The sequence below is a fragment of the Apis laboriosa genome, unplaced genomic scaffold (genome assembly GCF_014066325.1).
Source record: "Apis laboriosa isolate Shangri-la unplaced genomic scaffold, ASM1406632v1 scaffold4_cov146, whole genome shotgun sequence".
Lineage (NCBI taxonomy): Eukaryota > Metazoa > Arthropoda > Insecta > Hymenoptera > Apidae > Apis > Apis laboriosa.
Genome location: NW_025223501.1, coordinates 3,738,695 through 3,761,727, shown reverse-complemented (window position 1 = coordinate 3,761,727; position 23,033 = coordinate 3,738,695). Strand labels below are relative to the sequence as shown.

The 23,033-nt window shown below is 34.5% G+C and overlaps 1 protein-coding gene across 5 annotated transcripts in view; it reads right to left on the bottom strand.

Moving 5' to 3' along the window:
* LOC122717197 (polypyrimidine tract-binding protein 2) overlaps positions 1–23,033 on the bottom strand; it is a 503,296-nt gene that overhangs the window by 365,840 nt on the left and 114,423 nt on the right. For 3 of the 5 annotated variants that reach the window (XM_043941029.1, XM_043941031.1, XM_043941032.1), the window contains exon 1: positions 11,345–12,108. The exons of the other annotated variants lie outside the window; for them this stretch is intronic. The gene's annotated coding sequence lies outside the window, so the exon portion shown is untranslated. Of the gene's footprint in view, positions 1–11,344; positions 12,109–23,033 lie in introns of those variants that run through there. 5 annotated transcript variants of the gene reach the window in all.

Below are 23,033 nucleotides of genomic sequence, written 5' to 3'. Positions count from 1 at the left end.
TTTTTTTTTTTTTCTTTTTTTTTTTCTTTTTCCTTGAAACAGAAGATAAGAGGCACAAACACGAGAGATCAAATAAAAGTATCCAACTCCATCCTTCGGTTATGCAATTAAATCGCGCGAGAAAATAAAAATTCGCTCGATTTTTTCGATCCAGTGTCCCCTTCTTCTTGCATATTTTTAGCGACCATTATAATTCACCACCCACAGGCAAAAAGAAAAACTCGTTCTACGTCACGATCTGGATTTCATCCAGCTTGGTGGATTCGCCTATATCGCATTAATTATCCTCATTCCCTCTTCCAAAAAAAGAAAAAGGAAAATATAGAAGAATCAAAAATACTATAGTGTTTCCACGTAGATCGACCTCGAGATCCTTCATTTCAATTTCCATTAACCATCAAAGATTAAAAATGTAAAATCGACATTTTTAAGTTTTTCTTAAACTTGTATAGTGATAAGTATTTTTATTTTGAATTTTCTATATAAGAGAGAAAAAAGAAAAGAAAATTTGTTTCCACAGTAAGAATTTTTATTTCTTGATTTTAATGCGTGAAAAATAATCAGACGGAGAATTTCTTGAGAGAAATATTTGGTACACAAATCGTTTCGAGGAATAGAGAAAGTTCTTACGATAACGAAAGTGACAGATAAGATATTTTTAACGAAGAATTTCGCCAAAGGGATTGGAAATTCCACAGATCTTATACTTCCTGAAATTTAAATAAAATAGATAAAATAGAAATATCCATAAATCCTATATCCTCAAAGAAATAAGCAATATTTTCCTCTTCCCCGGGGAGAAAAAATTACAAAAATTCCTAGGAAAGTCAAAATGGCTGTCATACAGATCGAATCGAAACTCGATCAAAACTGCGTACAATTTCACAACGAAGAATTTTTCACCATCAAAAACTTAACTCTGCCATATCCTATATTATCCTATTGAATTTCCCCTATATAAAATAACGAACAACGAAAAGCATCGTGAAAGAAAAATTTCAATCCCGAGAATAGCAAAAAGTTAATAGAGAAAAGTATCCAGACAAGAACAAACACTCGACACAACAACTTAAAACCCTGAACGACTCCTCTTAACAAACTCTCAAACTCTCTCATACTTCTTTACACGGCCGCAAACGCGAAAAAAAGAAAAAAGAAAAAAGAAAAATCTCGGCTCGAGATTCTAAAAAGGAAAAAAGAAAAAAAAGAATTTTTCAACGCGTGTTCCGGTCACGAGTGAAGTGAAAACCGTAGAGGAACGTGCGAGAAGAGAGAAAGGACTTGACGGATTAAAGCGTGCAAGTTCCGCGACCTTGACTCGCGAGAGAAGAAGCAACTAGTGTCGCACGTGCTTCCTCGGCCATGCCGAGAAGACGAATGGCGACGTTCAGTGGAAAGTTTTTCTTTCTTTTCTCTCTCTCTCTCTCTCTCTCTCTCTCTTTTTCTCTCTCTCTCTCTCTCTCTCTCTTCGAAATTTGCATGACAGACGATAAGAGATCTCCTTCGCGACGACAATGAGAACGCGAACGCGAGAAAGATATCGATTTCGCGAATTTTCGTTTCAGCGTGATGAGAAGGAGGAGAGAGAACAGTGTCGAATGAACTATGTCGTCCATGTTGTAAATTAACAATTTAAAAAAATTTCTTCTTCGTCGATAAAAAAAGAGCGAAGATTAGGGGAAAAAAAAAAATCTTAGATTCTTAATCGATATTTAATTAATAATTGAAAGTATTATTATCTCTAAACGCGTTAGAGAATTGAAAACAAGTTTTTGTACGATGATTCGAATTATAGAAGGAAAATAACTCGAATAACTGGTCGAACTTCAAACCTTGCATAAGATTAAAAAAGCATGACGAGTCTCTATTATTTATATATTCAAATGTTAAGAATAATATGTACGCGCCTTTTTTTCTTATAAAATTAATTTCAACTTTCGCGTTACAAAATAGAAACGTTCACGTTCGTTTATTGGATTGATCCTATTTGATCCCTCTCCTATTGAAGCTCGATATTTAATAAAATTAAAAAAAAAAAAAAGAAAAATCAAAAGAGAGAATTAGAAGAACGTGATAAAAGAGAGAGAGAGAGAGAGAGAGAAAATAAAAACACGAGTCGAAAACAACAAGCCAACAAAATCTAAAAACCTAGTTTCCGCGGGGTTGGCGTCGCTTTTGTCGAATCGAAACTTGATAATTCGACCGATATTGCGCGATATATCGCCGATTCGATGGGTCGCGATCGATACATAACACACGAGAGCAACCTAAATAACGGCAGACCGGCCGGCGAAATAGTAAACGCGCGCCCGTAATAAATATTTGATCCGTACAGTTTCCAACGATCATCGGCCAACCGGATCCAATTTATCGTGGCCGAAAATGGTGTTTTTCCTACGGACCGGTTTCGAAAATGTGATTAAATCGAACAAAGAAGAACGGGAAATAAATTAATCCCGGGGCTCGGTAGCGGGTTGATACGGGTATGCGTTTTATTATCGAAAACCGCATCAACCAATGAACAAACCTCCATGGTTTATTTAATTATTGCTCTCTATCCGCGTTTCCATTGTTTTTTTTTCAAGGCTTTTTCATTTTATTTTTCTTTTTTTTTTTTTTTGTAAATGGTAATAGTTCTCGCGGTTTGCGACCAGGGAATTCGAGAATTGTTCGAAAACGTTTGAGTGTTGTTTGAGGAAGATGAAAAGTTGTTTTGAAAGAGGAGAGAAAGGGGAGATATATATATATATATATATATCGATTAGAGCTGTCGAAATTCGAGAATGGCGAATCTCGTGAAAATGTTGAACTTCGAGCTTGTATTTTAGAAAGAGAGAAATATTTGTTTAATCTAATTTTAATCTATCTCTCGAAATTGGGTCGAAGTCTTTAAGAAAAAAATTCACTCGCGTCTCTCATAGACGGACGAAAGGGGAAGAAAATTCTTATCTCGGGGTTAAATTAAATTTCCTCTCGCGAGATGGGAAGAAAGAAATGGATAAAAATGCGCGGTAAAAATCAGTACCGTCCACCGTTCCGAGACGAGAAGGTTCGAGGAGTTTCGAGGCACGTCTGCGTTCCTGGTGCTAAAAAAAATTCCTGGCTAAAAACCGGTTCCAGATGTGTCGCGGCACGGTGGCCAGCCAGTGGCAAAAAGAACCCTTCCAAAGGCTAAAAAGCGTCGAGCGGCATCGAAACAGGTGGCCCTTGCGTCATCCGAGAAAATAACTTTCCATTTCACTTCAGAGTGCACGCGTGATACGAGGATTCGTACTCGTCATCATCATTATTCGTATAGCCAACGTCAAATTTCAGCGATATCGTGGCTTGACGAGGCGCCAAGAAAGACAAAGAGATCCAAAAAGATGTTTCGAATATTTTAACGAAAATACATTTATGAAAACGAGTATGGTCGAGTATCTTTACGAGTATATTTACACTTTAATTTAAATAATTTTTTTTTTTTTTTTGTTACGTGAAATTGCACAATTCGACGAAATTTGGATTTTTTTACGATCGCTAAAAATTTTACTTTATTTTCTCTTTACTTGGATTAAATACTGGACTCGTCATATTTTAAGATTTATAGAATCGAGTCTCCTCTTTTTTCTTTTCTTTTTTCTTTCTCCATCGTTCTCACCCGTTCGTTCTATTTTCTTGAAAATAACTATCAAAATTCCCAGTGCACGATTTTAATCCGTCAAACGATCAACAAAAAGGCTTCTAAAAAGGCTCACGATACGCTTCTCAATTACTCTCAATTGCACAAGCAGCGCCGTTCTCCGTTTAATTTTTCTCCCGCGCCGCGTGTATTTACTCGATGTTTGTGTTTTCCTCGTTTAAATTAACTATAAACAGTATCGGAAGCGAAAATTCACTGTGTGAGAAACGCGGCAAAGGGAAACTTGTCTTCCCGACTAATTGCGGGAAATATTTAAAGAAAACTTCTCCTGTCCCAAGAAATTTAAACGAAGTTTCTTTAGAAGAAACTTTATCCCCTTCAATAATTTGGAAAAATATCATAACCGAACCCGACTTGAATGAAAATTTATCCACGCGAAATTACAGATTTTTGAGAAAGTGATGAAGATTTTTGATCGTAAAAATTTGTAAAATTTGTAAATGTTTCTCTATAAATCTTAATCTTATCTTTCTTAATCTTTCTTTGATTATTATACCGGGTGTTAATATATTCGCGACACATTTGAAGGCCAAAACGAGTGAAAAATATTAAAGAGTGTGAACGTTATTTATCGTGCTATAAACAATTTAAATTTCCATTCCAAAAGGAAATGAGAAAAAAAAAAAAGGTGCGAAGTGATTTTATCTCATCTAACTCTGTTTAACTTCTTTAAATTACTTTAAATCAATAATCTCATAAATAAATTTCTATACTTTTACTTCGACCTCTAAAATTGTCCAAAATCTACCAAAAGATTTGGTACACACGTAATAAAAGCAAGAATCTGAAAATGTTCCACTTTCGAGTTTATAAATTTTTCTCGCGTTCGAAATCGCAAATAAAATTTTCGTTACCTAATTCGCTTCTCAAAATGTTTTGCACGTGTTATTACTATAATTTCTGAGACGGCCATATGCAAATAGACGGGTATATAACCCGGGGAAGACGTCGTTTCTTATCCCCGAAGAGGTCTGTGTTACGTACAAAGACGTTTCTTTGGCTCTTTCCTCTATAACGCAACGTACGAACGAGCATGTTTAGCTCGCAGGAAGGTACGCTCTGATTGCCGGTTTAAAGCCGGTTTCTATTGACAATAGCATCGTTCTTAGCGGGTCCCTCGTATCCTCCTCGCGGTGGAGGAAATTTCAACCTCGGCACAACAGACGCCGCTTTAATTTTCTGACAACGCGAAAACTCGCAAAAGCGACTTTAACTGCACGAATGAAAATCCTGAACAATGGAATGTTTATCGGTATTGGATCGAGTCTACAGACAGAATATACACATATATATATATTCTTTAATTTAAACAGAATATATATATAATTATAAATTATACATAAATATAAAATATAAATTTGATAGAAGGAAAGAAAAGAAAAAGTCAAAATTATAATCTAGATTCGTTAAATCCAATTATAATATAAATTTAAATACATATATACAAATTTAAATACATATACAAATATATATATATATATACTCTTTAATTTAAACAGAATATATATATAATTATAAATTATACATAAATATAAAATATAAATTTGATAGAAGGAAAGAAAAGAAAAAGTCAAGATTATAATCTAGATTCGTTAAATCCAATTATAATATAAATTTAAATACGTGTATATATATATATTCTTTAATTTAAACAGAATATATATATAATTATAAATTATACATAAATATAAAATATAAATTTGATAGAAGGAGAAAAAAAAAAGTGAATCAAGATTATAATCTAGATTCGTTAAATCCAATTATAATATAAATTTAAATACGTATATATATATATAAATTTAATGAAAGGAGGAGAGGAGAGAAAAGGAAAGGTGAATCAAGGTTATCCGTGTAATTTAGATTTCTTAAATTTCACTCGATCGCACGATTGATCGTTTAACCGATAATAATCCAATAATAAATCCTTTTCGAAAATTTCTCTGAACGAAGAACGCTCGTGATGACAAATGTAAAAGAAGAAAACAATAATGGGATCACAACAAATTTTCGATCGAGCTAAAAAGCGGAAAGAAAAAAAAAAAAAAAAAAAAAAAAAAAATACGATCAAACTTTATTATTACCATCAACGAAAACTTTTCGCAAATCCAAATTCCAATTGCGTAAAAGAAATAAACAAGTCTAAAATTACCCTTGCTCCCCGGTTACCAACCAACCGAGACTTCCTTCCTTCCGAACGTCGACCAACAACTCTCTCCAAACACACAGTGAGTTTGAGAAACAAGCGGTGGGAAAAATCCATAAAGGAAAGCAATGTCGTTGAGCAAAATCGTAAGCCCGTGAAGCTTCGTTCTAAATATAGCTCGACGAAGAATTTATGCTCGAAGCCAGGGTTAACAAAATAAAGAGACACGATACGTGCCGATCCCGCGTTCGCGAATGTTATTCCCTTTGCTAGCTCGCCACGAGCTAGCAATGATTCATAGGGGAGGCTCGGCCGATTCTCACGATCCGGAGAAGGAGGAGGGAGAAAGAGAGAGAGGGGAAGATAGAGAGAGAGAAAGAAAGAAAGAGAGAGAGAGAGAGACTTAATGAACGCGTGCACAGGTCGGACAGGTGTTGTGGGTAAGCTGATGGAAACGATCCTGCGTTTGTTATTTCTTAGAAACGCGCGGGAATCTACGAAATAATACGTTATTTTGCAGAAGGGAGCAGAAGGTAGGCGGGGAAGGAGGAAATTTGTTTCTGGAAATTTTGGGAATTGGAAGTTTGAGAAAAGGGAAGGACGGGGATTTTCGAGGAAATTTCGAGAAAATTTATTTGGGAAGGTATTTTGTATAGGAAAATGATCGGTTTGAGAATTAATTTTTGAAGGTTTTGGAAATTTGACAGGAGTTTGGGATTTTTTTCCCTCCCCGTTTGTGATTTTTATTTGGGGATTGTTGGGAAGAAGAGATTGGAGGTCGAGAATTGGAGGGAAAATTAATTTGAATGAAAATTTTGGAAATACTTATTTGGAGAAGAAGTTGCTTTGAGAAAATTAGAGAAACTAATTTGAAAAATTTTGGTAATTGGAATTAAGGGAAGGAGAAGTTTGGAAATATTTATGATTGAAAACTATATAATTTGGAAATTTTAGAATTTAGAATAAAAGGAGAAAATTTATTTGGGAATTATTCTAGAATAGATCGTTGCTGCTTTAAAAATATTAGAGCATCGTTGAATCGTTTGAGGGGAAAAAATTGAATAAAATATAATCCATATCCGTTTATGAAAAAATAATTTGTTAATTCAAGTATAAACGCGCTTGCGAAATATAACGATATTTTCGCACTCACCACTATGCAATTAACACATGAAATTTTGTCGAGCTCGTACATATTTTACGTCCAATTTCATACAATTCCAAAACTGTATCAAAATTAGAAATTCATTTCAAACGCCCGTGAAATAACTGAAATATCCACCATGTTACACGTGCTAATGGAATGGTCGTGACCACAACTGTTAAATTCAGTCGAATTACATTTTTAACCAAATTTCCGATTAAATATCAAAAAATGTATCAAAAAAAAAAAAAAAAAAAAAAAAAAAAAAATGAATTCATGTTTAATCAATTTTTTTTTCTACATTCAATTGAATTAACATTCAAGCTTTAAATTAAATATCCAATTAAAAAATATTTCAATAATATTTCCCCCACGAATTAAAGAATAGCATTACAACGAGAATATATCGATCGATCTTCTTCGAGTCGAGTTTCGAGTTTCATCGAGGCGCAAAACTTGCCAAGTTCCAACACGTATTAATACAATTTATACTCAACTTTGCTTCGACTTTGTTAGCTCGAACAGTTTTAATTATTTATAACATTATCCTAAATTTCGCTTGCCAGACGAAGCTAGTCGAATTTTATTTCCTTTTTGAATCAACCATCAAATACTGATTTTTTTTATTAAATTCGCCAGAAATACGATAAAATTAAAGGAGATATACAAAATTTAATGTTAAAAATTTAACGTGATTATATGGATTCGAATAAGAAAAATAGAAAAATTGTTGCGATTTTTCTCTCTCGAAGTGTTTCAGTATTTAATTTTTCAACATATAATTTTTCACCATGCATCATTCTATCTTCTTCTTAAACAATTAAATAATTATTATTAAGAGTGAAATATATAAATATACGTGTCAAAAATTATCGACTTGTTTTTATTAATTTTCAATAAAATATATTGAATATGATTGGATATTTTTCAGATTAACTTCAACAATTTTTAATTATTACAAAATTAATTTGATATTGACCAATTTTAGGTTGATTCAATATGCAAAAAATAAACGCGATTATAAATATCAATTCTCATAAAACTATCTCTTTAAACTATCGCTTTCATGAAACGAATATGTTCACTCCACTGCTAGAAATTGGAGATTTTATTTTGCTGAGAATGTTGGTCACGCTTTCGTGTGAACGTTGAAATTAAATAAGACTTTCGACGTAAAATAAATATGTATGTGTCTCAAGTGATTCGGTCAAATACTTATAGGTTCAATACGTGTAAATAAATTAAAATAAATTTAGAGGATAAAAGATATTTTACGATGGTAATCTCTAGAAACATCGTATTCGTGAATGTATATATTTGCATATGGGCAAAATCACTAATAGAAATACAATATAAATATATACGTTTTACGTCATTAAATTTTGTTCATGTTACAACTTTTATTGCTTTCTTTTACTGAATTAATAAAAAGAACTTCTATACAAAAGCAAAATAATAATGATGTAAAACTTTATATCCAAAATAGAATTCTTATGAGCAATTTCTTTATTATTCTTTTCTATAAATTTTCTGCAAAAATATGCATACATCGACTAACGATGGCCTCTATGTAATTAATATATCTAATGATAAAACTTGTGATGTACCCTGTACAGATAATTCTTTTCTTTTTTCTTCTTCTCAGTAGCACGATATATTGATTAAAACAAATAATTTTTTAACTCCAAGAAAGTAGGAAACTAGGTGAAAAATCGTGCATTAAAAAAAGACACGTGTCCGTTATTATTATTCTTATAATAGATCTTATTATTAGATATTATTTTCTTCATCGAATAAAAAATCGACCGAGATAATAATCTAAATACAAATATTTTAACATTTCGACATTCGAGCAGGTTTATTAATAATTTTTACGATCGAAAAAACTCTAATTGCAAATACTGTGTTTGATTATGAAAATCCAAAAGATCGTAAATTTCTAGAGAAATATAGACACATATACATTTACGTTCTAAGTTTAATAATCATTACCATTATTCACCTCTGAACGTCGTAAATATATCTAAAAAAATTTTTTCAAAAAAATTAAGAAAAGAAAATATATATCTGCCGTGTAATTTCAACAATAATTCCATTGATAGATCTTAAACCTTCCATCATCTTTCTTTACAATCTCACGATAGAAAAAAAATCATAAAAAGAAAAAAAAATACCCCCTATATAATGTACACAAAAGGAGAACTTCCAACACGGCAAACATAATCCCGTAAAGGTCTCACGTACCGAACACCCCTCCACTCCAAGAAGCAACTTCCAGTTCCCTAGTTCCAAACAACCCTAAGTCCTCGAATCTCTTTCCTCCAGGTCAGCCAAGCAGGCTGCTGCCGCCGTGAAAATATCTCGGCCGAGTCTCAGATCGATACTTTTTCAACCGAACATATTGGCGAGGCACCACGTGCGAGTCTATTGGCTCCACACGAGAAGAGATCTTCGCCCAGTGGTGCCTCTTCTGGAAAAAGCTGGCCAAGATTCATAATTTCGTCCATTTTGATCTTCCTGAAAATCGTTATTCTAATATTTTCTCACGCGTCGAATTCGAATATCTTGTCAAAAATGCAAAATTCAAAATAGAGAATTTTCTATCGTTATCATAAACGTCGTTTTTATGCTAATTTTTATGAAAATTCATGATTTTCCAATTTGTCAATTTTTGTAATTTAAATGATGAATTAAATATGATCTCGAGATCAAAAATCTGCCGGTTACTTCAAAAATTTTGGGAAATTTATCGAAAAAAGACATTACTGTGCTCTCTTTTCTCATCCTGATATTTGTTATGTACTATGACCACAGACTATATTGCCCTTTATAGCCGACGAGTACCATTATTCCGCCCACTGCGAGATATCGCGGATATCGCGGCCTAACAACGATTTAATGGGTCAAAACAGAGACGATCGTTCCGGCAATTCCCGAGATAATTCGCTCTAATTAACGTCGATATCGCGACCGATCGAATGGGCTAATGGACCGATGAAATTTCTGAATGAACGGACAGAGAAAGGAAATTGTGAGAAAGTCTGGACTGGAATTGTATGTTTGAAGAATCTTTAGTCCCGTTTAGTTGTTAAGATTGTAAACGTATGTGAAATTTGATTCCTTGGACTGGCTGTATCTGATGAAATAATATATAAATAAGATTTGTTAATTGGATATCTAATGTAGCAATCAGCAGAGTGCATAATAGTACTGATATAATTGTTCGAATAATATCGTAATAAAATAAATGTATAATGTAATTATTTGAATTCTATATAATATATATAATAACAAACGGAAAAGTTTTGAATAAATAAATTAATGTGTAAATATTTGGAAATATTTTGTTTCGATAAAATGAAAAAATTGCAATGCTATTTTATACTATATTATAGCCATTTCATAATAAAAATTTATCGGAAATACTAATTTGTCTTAGTGACGTAAAAAATATGTGTACTTAAGATAACAACAACATTAGTAATTCTAATTGTATAGATAATAACGATATAGTATATTTATATTCTTGAATAATATATCAATTTTTATTTCAATCTAACCTTCGATAAAAAAAAATCAAATTATATAATATTATATAAAAATATTAATGATATTAAATCTTCGTCAACAATTTTATATTCAACTTTAAATTACATCAGAAGTTACGCTTCCACAAAATATCCGCTTTCTAAGCGCCATTCTTACGCAAACAAACGCAACAATAGAAATCCTTTGTATGGATGGCAACGTCGCGATAATAATAAAATTCAAACATGTGGAAAAAAATGTCTACTTTTGCATAAAATTCATCCACAAGTTCTAAAAAAAAAAAATGAAATCGATGGAAAAATACAGAAAGAACAAACGAATTCACAAAACTCGTTTCCATACAAGCGATGCCATGAAACGTCGAAAAGGTTTTGGCGCGTAATGGAATGCGCGTGTCTACCATGAATCTCGGCGCGCAACGTAAACAGAGACTCGCACAAATATTTTGATTTCGCAGTTCGACACCAGTTATCGTGACCTAGACATCTACGATTAGTACGAATATAACGATTTGAACGCGAAATAAATTTTCTTGAAATACGAGAGAGAAAAAAATATAACGAAGGTTTATCGAATACGACCAAGTAATTACAATAAAAGGAGAAGCATTTCAAGTTTGAACGGAGCATCGGGTGAACAGTCTTTGGACATGCGCCCTTGAATCTCGCGACCGACCGGTGGGGTATGTACACATTGACTTTGGAGCACGCGCGCACGAGGAAACGTCGCCTCGACTCCGATCGGCCGAAAGCACCTTTATTCGTCGCGTAGGGGCGCAGCATGCGTCTACGACAACCGGCTTTGATAACAAACATTGTATACTAACCGTGGGAACGGTAGGACGTGGTCCACAGGCGAAGGAAGATCGTATCCAAAGGAAAAAACGTAGTGCTCCCTGAGAAAGATCGGCGATGTTGTAATTATCGTACACACACGTGAATATCCTTGGCACAAAGCACACAAACGAGAGGCACAGGTTAGAATATATTTCCTTATCTCTTTTGTTTCACGATCCGTTGCGACGCCCGCGAATATTATACCGGCAATCGGTGATGGTGTGTCACTTGGAAAAACAGATATCGATGATTTCCGCGCACGCACTACGCGGCAAGTGAAGTGAACGAACGCGCGAACGCCGCGTGAATATCGAATCGAAGACAACGTCACACGGATGAGAGCAGGAGGACGCAGCCGCTGCTTGGTTCGGTTGTCACAGAGAACGGTTGGCGAAAACGCTTTTAGAGGTTAGGAGATGGCGCGTCGCGAATCGGTCTGCGGATCACGCTGGCCGGCAGCTTCGGCAACTTCCGGCGAGATCGAGCCTCTTTCTTCCGGTTCACCCGCGTGACGCTTAAAAAAAAATGCCGTGACGAGCGACGTCAGCCGTTTCACACTGAGCTCGTGTTACACACTGGAAACTAGCAAGCCGGGCACGAGCGCACACGCCGCGCGAATCGCGTACCACACGAAAAACAAATGACAAGCGACAGACAAGAAGAAATAGTAAGAGGAAGGGCACAAAAAAAAAGGCTGCGATAACGCGGAAAACTAGTTGCGAGGATGAAACGTCGCGCGAACACGAAAACTGCGCGTAATAGATCCGGCTAAGAGTTGTAGGCACGCCACGAGTAGAGGTAGGCGACGCTAAAACTTCGCCACGAGTCATGGCACGCCACGAGAGGAGCCGTGGGAAGAGGGGGGTAGAGCGAGACGACGAATCTAGAGGGGGAAGGAGAACGTAGACGAGGGAACCGAAGGGAGGACGATGCCGACCACTCGACTCTTGGCTGCACGAGGGTATAGAGAGGTCAGGGGGGAGAATATGTCGACTCGCCGGAGGGACGTGGGGTGATTGAAGCGACTAGGTTGGAGGGGAGAAGCCGGGTAGGGGCGGTAGAGGATCGAGGGAGGGGAAACTCGCAGCCGGCAACAGCCGACTCCGATTCGACTCAACTCCGTTCTTCTTCTTCTCGTTCTTTCTCACTCTGGCACCCTTTCTCCGTCTCTCACCAACGTACCGTGTGTATTGGTGTATCGGCACATGATTCAAACCTCTCCGTGCACTCTTCGCATACACCGACGCACGTATACAGGGTGGTGTCTTTTGATTCGGAGAAGAGAACTACTCGAAGACCGGTAATGTAGTTTCGCATACGGGGAATTGAATGTTATATACGCAAGGTATTATTCGATTATTGTTGTCTGATTAGTGGGAGCCGGCGCCCGGTTACCAAGAGGCGACGTGACGCCCCAACCTGTGACTTTGGCTATGGATTTCTGCTGTGGTTACCATACTCCAATTTCACGATCATTTTGCGACAGTGCGGCATACTCGTAAAAATCGATATGTATGCATACATATTGTATGTATACATATTATCGTGTATTGAAATTACAGTTTAATGTATCTTTTGTTACTTCCATGACGAATTCAATACAATTTTTTATGACAACAAATTATTTATTAATTTTATAACAATGAATTATTTATAAACGACCATTTAATTCACAATCCTTCAACACGTTCTAGCATAGCAATAGGATACGTGTCTATATATTTTGTGACTATATACACCATCAGATGAAGGACGACAATAATTTTTTATCAAATCTGGACACACAGCCAGTAAACCAAACAAAAGAAAACCAAAATAATTCCTGGAAATTTCACTATTTGAATATTTGAATAACTGTTTATATAGCGAAGCCAACGATCCGACTAATCCATACGCAAATACGATGTACAAACTCGTGTAGAGGAGTGAATCCGTTTCCGTTCGAAGACACCCGATGTATGCACGTGCACACGCTCGCATAGGCGAAAAGAATACGTGGCTGGGCAAGGTGAGGAACCGAGAGGGTACGACGAGGGCCCTGAGACAGAACGGTGCGAGCGACAAGGATGGAATGACGCCTATGAAAAAGGACAAGGGGCGCGGTGGGAGGATCGGGGGGACTAGCGGGAGGGAAACGAACGGGAGACCTTGCACAGCGTGGCTCGAAGCCGCGTAGAAAACGCCGCTTTGTGTTGGGGTAGCCTGTGCATAAGAGAGGAAGTACAGGTTTAAAGGAAAAGAAGGCCCTCGTGCGTCTCCGCTGGCGGCGATTCGCGTGCGTAAAGGCCTGTTCACACGGCAATTCTCCGTTCTTGCTCTCTGGAATATCCACTCCAATTGGGCTGAGCCGTGATATTCCGCGCCCGTTCTTTTCTCATCGTGTCGGAAATTGTTTCTCACGGAATTGTGGAGGTTACTGACTAACGACGAACAAATTAGCGCGGGAAAAAAGGGTTTTCGAAAGGAATTCACGTTCAAAGTTTCAAATTTTCTTTTCGTTTCTTAATTTTATATATTTGAAAAGATAAAAATTATATTATATTATATATGGGGAAAATGATATTGCTTCTTATTCGTCGATATAACCTAAATGTAATACGATAATATATCGTTCTATTGTGAACATTGTGAATTATTATAATATTATAACAATGCGAATATTTTCCATATACAAATTTTTTTTACAATTTGAGTTTTTGAAACGTGATGGATAATATTTCTAATTATTATAATATTCGAATTATTAAAATTTCCAATGAAAAATATTTGAAGAAAATCATTGATTAGAAAATTAAATGATTTGTTGCATAAAAAAAATCCGATAGTTTTATTTTTAGAGAATTTGCGAAAAAATCGCGCAAATCGAGTGTTATTTATAAATTGAATACGCATGTTTCGAATATTTTTTGCAAAGCCAATTTTTTCCCATGCATATTTGAAAGCATCCCGCACTACGCGGAATGTCGATCGAGTTCGCTGAATACCTCGCAAAAACATTGCGAGAAATCAAATCTTTGACCTTCGATTATAAATAACTTAGAAACAAATAGAATATGAGCACACGGATAAAAATTTTTAGAATAATTTATTTACAAATATACGCACGAATAGAATACGCATAGAATAAATTTTAAAAATGCAAATAGAACAGAATTTTTTTAGATTATTTAAAATATCTTTTTCTTCGAATGAATAATATGATAGTTTTGATTTATTCTTACGTCTGACTAATAATCAATCTCCTAAAAAATATGAATTATCAACTTGCACTCGTGTAATATATTTATAGAAGATTAATACATTATAATTTACATACAATAACTACAGAATCTAGTCATAAACAATACTATGTGATTTACGTATAATATTATATTACCTTGCAAGAGATGAAATCAAATCATTTATAAGTCCCAACCCTTGCCAACAGATGGTAACAGTGTAAACGAGGCTTAAGCCGCGAAACGAAAAAAGAAGCGACGCGTTACGGGGCACCGCGTAAGAAAACTGCATCGAACGATATAAAATAAAAGACTGGAACCACTGTCCCTGACGTTTCTTGGAATCCTCGAACAAGCTCTTCCTGTCGCGGGACGTTGAACACGCGATCTATCAACCGATTAATATACCATATACTCGAAAATACTCATTCGTTAGAATTGTGCGACGTGGGTTATATAAAACCCGTGCGACACCAATGTTACGTAAGATCGAACGCAAAATAGTATTCTCTGCTAACGATAACCCATATATAAACATTCGAATTACGTAAAACAACCTTTTGTTTAATAACAATAAATTTATGTAACTGGGAATATAAACTTTACGATGTTTCGTTCGATTCGCGGGATAGGGAAGAACGAGACAAAGAAGTTTCGTGAAGAGGGCGCGTCGATCGACGGTTACAGCCCTGCCAAACGTGCCTGCATGGGAACGTACCCATAGGATCCTGCCTGTCCGCCGCGTGCACAAAGGACGAGCCACCTTTTACATGTAAACTCGTGCCAAGGGGGATCGTATTTGCGCGCACACCATCGAACAGATTTCTCGATGTCCTCTTGCGCGTGATTGTCTTCGAAACGTTCTAAATTAGGAGAAGTATACGAGGTGATTTGTAAAAAAAGAAAGGACAGGTTGAGAGTGTATATATAATAGATATTGAAGATTTTAAAAATAATATCGTGAATATATATATCGTTTTTGTAATATGGAAGTATAATTTTGTAAATTGATAGTTTTTTTCTAGTAGGAAGCTATTACATATATATATATATATATATATAATTATAATTTCTATTAGATTCTATTAATTCGTGAAATATTACGCGAAGAATAAATAATCATAAAATGATAAATATTTCGTTAAAAATAAATTAATGTAAAATATCGATTTAATAAACGATTTAATTTTTTGAAATTAAAATTGAGATTTTAATATTTCAATTTTTAAGGATTACGTAAAAATGTAAAGTATTGGTAGAGATTATTACATAATATTAATAATTTCTCGATTAAATTGCATTAACGCGTAATTGATTGCAAATATAAATTACAATTTAATCACAAATTAAAAAACATCAAGTTTTCAATATTTTTAAACGGTTGATATTAAAATTGTTAAATTCAAATTTTAATCGAATAATATCTATCATACTAATAATAAAATTTTCATGAGATATAAATTAAATTCATCGAACATTATTTGCAAATTAATAATCAATATCCAAACATGTGAAAATATTTATACGAAATCAATATTTTAAATAATATGTTACACATAATAATTCAATAACTGACAAAAATACCTCTTCCTTCCTCTTGCCTCAAGATTTCTCCCCAAATTTTTGATCCCTGAAATTCTCTATCGCAGAACAAACAATTCTGAAATAGTATTCACGTTTCACAAACGTGTGCACGACGTCGTAATAGCGTTACGTTAATTTAACGATCAACACCAACGATGGAGAAAAGTTTAATTAAGCTGGAATCCCAGCGTACCTCGTGCCAGCCTTTAATTACCGATAAATTGGTAACATTATTACGGGAGCAACCGGTCGATTGCTCGTTTTTTTTTTCATCGATATCACGAAATGCGGTGGATAATTCGTTTATGAGACGAAAGAATCGAGCAAACTCGCCTTTTTACGCCCAATGAGGACACGAATAATGCATATACCGATGAATTATCATTTCATGCTGGACGTGTTCCAAAATACACGTTACCGATCCGACACTACCATTATGTCGCGCGACCACCACAAAGCCTTGCTCATTCACGATCAGACGGTTCATTGAGATCTTACGCTGCTAAAACTCTGCAAATGGATTCATTTCCATAAGACATTTCTATTTCGAAAGGAATAAGATGCAGTTTAAATATTTCTACGGAAATCTTTGCTTTTCATTTTAATTCGAAGAAAAATTGTTTTAATTTAATTGTTTGAATTTGATTATTGGATTTATTTATGTATATCTATGTTGTACTTTTGTCAATCTATCTATGAATAATATCTTTTATTTTTCTCTAATTTTTAAGAAAGAAGAGATTTAATGTATCTAAATTTATTTTAAATCACTTATAATTTTACAATTGTTAAATTTTTGGGCAAAAAAAGTTAAAAGATAAATATACTAAAAATAAATATTTGATAAATAGATATATGAATAATAATTATTTTGCAATGTGAAATTTTGTAATTTAATTCGCTTAATTGAATGTATATTTTAGAATTATTCATTCAACGTGTGCATTACCAAATTTAAACGAATTTGCATAGATTCATAACATTTGATTATCGATTATTATTATTATCATACATACATATTTCAAAAAATAAATTTTCAATATAAATAAAATATTCGATATGAATAAAATATTCAAAATATTAGGAATATAAACGGAAAATTGATCCAAATATGCCAAAATAACATTCAACTTTATATTATTATCATGTGCAATGAAGACACTTTATTGAATGATATTTACATATATTTTAATACATATTTATTTCCATTTCACACGAATAAAATTTAGACTTTTTATTATTCGAATAAATATTATTCGAAATTACCATAAATTATCAAACGAATATCTCTTTTTTTTTTTTTTATTCTTTCTAAGGACACAAATTTTGATTTACGTACAATTTTATTTCTTGAAAGTAAAGAAATAAAATTATGCTGTCAAGTCAAAAAAGACTTAAGACAAAGGGGTAGGTGGAACGTGACAGGAAGCAAAATTAAGGAAAACTGGTATTCTAGAAAAGACTTATTTAAAGTGAGAAATGCGCTCGTTTTCCATATTAATGAACTTGACCAATCAATTAAACAAATATATTCTTCCAAAAAATTTAAATATATTTTTATCCAATTACAACGAATTTCCAAATCGATCAAATCTTTCATCATTTAACAGAAAAACAAACGCGCTCACTTTACCACCACATCCAATTCTTACATTGTTTTATATATATATATTGATTCGATATCATGCGCAAATCGTTATCACTATCAGTTATCAGATCAGAATCAAGGCGGAAGTCGAAGATAAATCCAGCGTAAATAAACAAAACGGGGTCGCAGCTTCTTCGTCCACGGTTTTCCGGACGGTTTTTTTCCGGAGGGGGAGGCCATATCTCAACTCGTGGAAACGTTAAACGCCGCTTTCAACGCGCGAATTAAGATTTATAGCGCGTTTGACCAGAAAGCCTTTCCAGCCTGCAAAGTCGCGCAGACGAAGACTTATGAGCTTTAACCAGCAACATCAACCCCCTTCGTTTCGGCTCTCCCAGTGAAAAGACTCAATAAAGACTCGTTGGATCGAAATGAGTTTTTCAAAGGATTTTTCATAATTCAGAGTAGAGCTTACAGTGACGATTCGCGAAAAGAGATGGTCATCAAGAATATTTCAGGATCGAAATTTTTTGCTATGACTTTTATGATTCTTTTGTTAGATGCTTTTTTCTTTTTTCTTTCTTTTTAGTTATTATTATATTTTATCAATTTTCAAAATTTGTTGAAAATTTTGTTGTAAATATTATTCAAACGATTAATTCGGATAATAGAGATCTATTGTACAATATCGTGTATAAAAATGTGATATTTTTGTGGATCATTGAAAAGGAACTTTTTATATTTTTTTAAGGAAGAAAATCGTTATTACAAATTATATTAGTAATTTAATTTAATGTAAGTTGGAACGCCCTCTGCGATGATTTCCATTATGAGATCTCATTTGAATGAAGTTATCGATCGAGCAATCGTGCGTAGCATGTTCTTGAATCAGACTTGAAATTCAGGTTCACGGTTGTTTGATCGAGTTTGTCGAGAGAGTCGAGGAATCGAGAGGTGTGTCATTTAATCGCTTGCTTAAGTAATTGTTTCCGACGAATCTCGCGGTGGAACTTAAAAGCACATCGACAATCTCGTTCTTCTCTTGCACAACATAATTTTTTGTTCAAATAACGATCTCTTTCTGTTCCTTGTGTCACGTGCAATATTTCAAACGTTGAACGATCATCGATGAGATACATTTTATTATCAATGAAACGGATGGCGACATGGCGACATTAAAATTCTTAAAAGAAAAAGGATTAACATTAAGAGGTTGATAAACTTTTGGAAAATAAATATCGAACTACGATGAGAAAAATAATAATAGAAAGTGTGCGCAAATATTCGAATTAATCGATAAGTAATGTAATTTTTGGGCTTATCGTTGATTCGAAGCTTTTTTCTTATCGCGCATCCGTGTATCGTTTAATGAACCGATAATGAACGTTGTTAATGAAAAGAGCTATCATTCAAGAGCGAAAATATATCTTTTACTTTGTTTTTTTCGCTTACATTTACGACTTAATCAACAATTCAATTATAGAATTTACGATTGAATTTTAATGACTCGTGACGAAAACATGAATAGCTGTGCAGATTAACTGTTGTAAAAAGTATCGTATCGATGTATCATTAATAATAGTAATATTGTCAAGAAATTATCGCTGTAGAATTATATATATATATATATATATTTCTCGTGGATAAATATTCACTTCTTTAAAAAAAAATCTTAGAATTGTTCTTCATTCGGTTGTTTACAGAATTTTATTTTTTCAACAATTTTAACTCAATACAAATAATAAAATAGTACAAATTTCAATGTTCGTTCAAACTATAAAAAAGTAAGGATTTGAAGAAGGACATACGTGTATATACAGGACGCACATATTACAAAACGTAATTTCCGTCGGAAAAATTGGTTAGAATGTTTCGCATACTCCTCTCGCAATTGCACTGTTATAAAGCTTCCATGATCGATCGTGGTAAGCTCTGAAAGGACATTAATAACACGCTTGGATCATTTCCACGAGGTCTTTTATAATATATATATATATATATAGTAAGTTCAATTTCAAAATAAGATCGAGGGAAATTGAAAATACCATAGGAAATCTAGCATCGTTGACCAGAAGCCATGTTTCTTCTTCAACGATTCAATCGACCCTTCCACTTAAAAAAAACAAAGAGAGTAAAAAATTTCCCCCCTTATATCTTATATAACAGACATCTCTCATATCTATCATATCTCTTATACCTTATAACTCTATTCGATTTAACATCATCTATTCCATTTCCCTATCTATTTATTATTTTCTATTATTAATTATTCCTACTCTTCATTGGATGGCCAAGCAGCGAATTATTAATCATCATCCTCGTTCCCCAAAGCAATTACAGTTATCAAAAGCTTTCCAATCTAACCAAATTCTCCTCGAAAAAAGAAAAAAAGAAAAAAAGAAGAAGACGCAACGCTCGAGGGCAAAAAGCACGTTCGAATCGAAACACCAGAGGAATCTTCCCAGCGCGAGAAGCGCGAGGCAAGTAAAATTAATCTAAATTAAGTAATCGTCCATGCCCCGCTCTGTGAAGAGCCCGATCCCTAAACGAGAAGAAGAGAGGAACGCTCGTTGCCCCATAATCGCGTATCTCCCCCCTCTCCCCCACAACCGCCATTTTACCGCGTCTCGTTCTCGCTCTTACTACTCGACTCGACAGTACGCGCCATCTGCTGTCTGTCTGGATCGGTTAATTAATTGACCAGCTCGTCCTTAACGCGACTCGTTCTTCTTCGTTTCGTAGTGGCAGCCAGCCGATAATAAATAAATTCACGACGGTGAAACCAGACCGTTATATCATCGATCTTTCGCGATCAGTCATTAGTATTAGGTGAAACGTACAGGCGTTTCTCTTGACGTGTCCTCAAATTGGAGGATTGGGACTATTATATACGCTGCGAAATGTTCAAAACAAATGTTTTTTGAATTGTATTATACGATATTTATTTTATTTCAAGTTTGTCCGAAAGAGATGGTCTATTATGCTCTTTGATATGCAATCCGTTTGGGGATATATTTTAATATAATATAATATGTTTATGTGGTAAGATATAAATAAGAGAAAGGATCATTGAGCCAGATATTTTTAAGGAAGAAAATTCGATAAGGAAAAGTCTTTGAGATTTCAAGTGGCAAATTAGTGGACACGCATTTGAGAGCCTCTGATGTAAATAAAAAAAAAAAAAGAGCGAAGAACCACTGTCAAACTCCCATAAATCTTTCAATTAGTTCCAACCAAGACAACAAAAGACAGCCAAGCGACGGCGAATCAAACGCGCGATTCTAGGAACAAGAGCGCAATTAGGGGGATAAACGCGTAGCTCGAGTTGAGAACCGCTTGCTTGAATTTCGAAATGAAGAATCGACGAAGAATTAATATTTTTGATTCGATCGAAACGTTTGGGAAAAAATTGGCGATCGATCGTCACAAATGCATATACAGCTCGACGACTAAATCATTCGTCGCTCTAAATCAAGAAATTTCGATCGATCCAAAAGAGAAAAAGAAAGAGAATCGAAGAAGAATCTTGTCCTCGAAAATTCTCTCGTAAATCTTGGTTGAAACAAGGAACAAGGAGAGACGGATGGCCAAGCAGCGACAGATTATCAAACGCACGAATCTAGGAATCTGGAGGAGGGGCATAAATCGCGGTTGATCCGCGGGTATTTCGCGCGTTAATTGCAGCGAAACAAGTCGATCATGAGGCAGAGCCGCGTTAATACCGAGTTAATTAACCGCGGTGTCACATGCGACGAGACTTGTTGCAACCTCGTTCCTCCCGTCCCTTCTTTCAACGGGACAGTTGCCGCTGTCAGCTGGGCTCACGGCCAACTTTCGCCCCCTCGTTTGATTTCCTAGATCAGACTTGTCCACGATCCAGTCGACGCATAACTATCATCGCCGGGAGGCCAGATCGTGGGATCTGCAACGATTCGGGAAATTTTTCGTGTTTCACAGTTTAAACATTGTTTGATTCGATCGATCGATGATCATTTTTATATACGAAACAAAAGTATAGTCGAGCAAATGAAAAGTTTCTTCTTCTAATTCCTGGATCGATAAATCGGTTTATCGAAAAGATCTTTATCTTCGAATTGGATGATTTTTTTCGAATATGTTCTCAAGGTCATCGTGTCGAGTAGTATCGTAAAGGATTTTCTTGGCAATCGTTTGTTCAAAGAATTATATCTGACTTGATCCAAGATCAATATAAAAGAAATTGAATAAGATCTTCGAATTGGATTTTTTCGAATATGTTTTCAAGATCATCCTATAGTATTGTAAAGGATTTACTAGGTAGTTGTTCGTTCAAAGAATTATTAATCCAACTCGATCCAAGATCAATATAAAAGAAATTGGATGATTTTTTCGAATATGTTTTCAAGATCATCGTATCGAATAGTATCGTAAAGGATTTTGGCAGTCGTTCAAAGAATTATTAATCCGATTTGATCCTAGATCAATATAAAAGAAATTGAATAGGACCTTCGAATTGGATGATTTTTTTTGAATATGTTCTCAAAGTCATCGTGTCGAATAGTATCGTAAAAGATTTATTAGATAGTCTTTCGTTCAAAGAATTATTAATCCGACTCGATCCAAGATCAATATAAAAGAAATTGGATGATTTTTTCGAATATGTTCTCTATATAGTCGTTCAAAGAATTATTAATTCGATTTGATCCTAGATCAATATAAAAGAAATTGAATAGGATCTTCGAATTGGATGATTTTTTCGAATACGTTCTCAAGATCATCCTATCGAATAGTATCGTAAAGGGATTTACTTGGCAGTCGTTCAAAGAATTATTAATTCGATTTGATCCAAGATCAATATAAAAGAAATTGGATGATTTTTTCGAGTATGTTTTCAAGATCATCGTATCGAATAGTATCGTAAAGGATTTACTAGGTAGTCAAAGAATTATTAATCCGATTTGATATATATATAATAGAAATTGAATGATTTTTTTCGAATATGTTCTCAAGATCATCGTATCGAATAGTATCGTAAAGGATTTACTTGGCAGTCGTTCAAAGAATTATTAATTCGATTTGATCCTAGATCAATATAAAAGAAATTGAATAGGATCTTCGAATTGGATGATTTTTTCGAATACGTTCTCAAGATCATCCTATCGAATAGTATCGTAAAGGATTTACTTGGCAGTCGTTCAAAGAATTATTAATTCGATTTGATCCAAGATCAATATAAAAGAAATTGGATGATTTTTTCGAGTATGTTTTCAAGATCATCGTATCGAATAGTATCGTAAAGGATTTACTAGG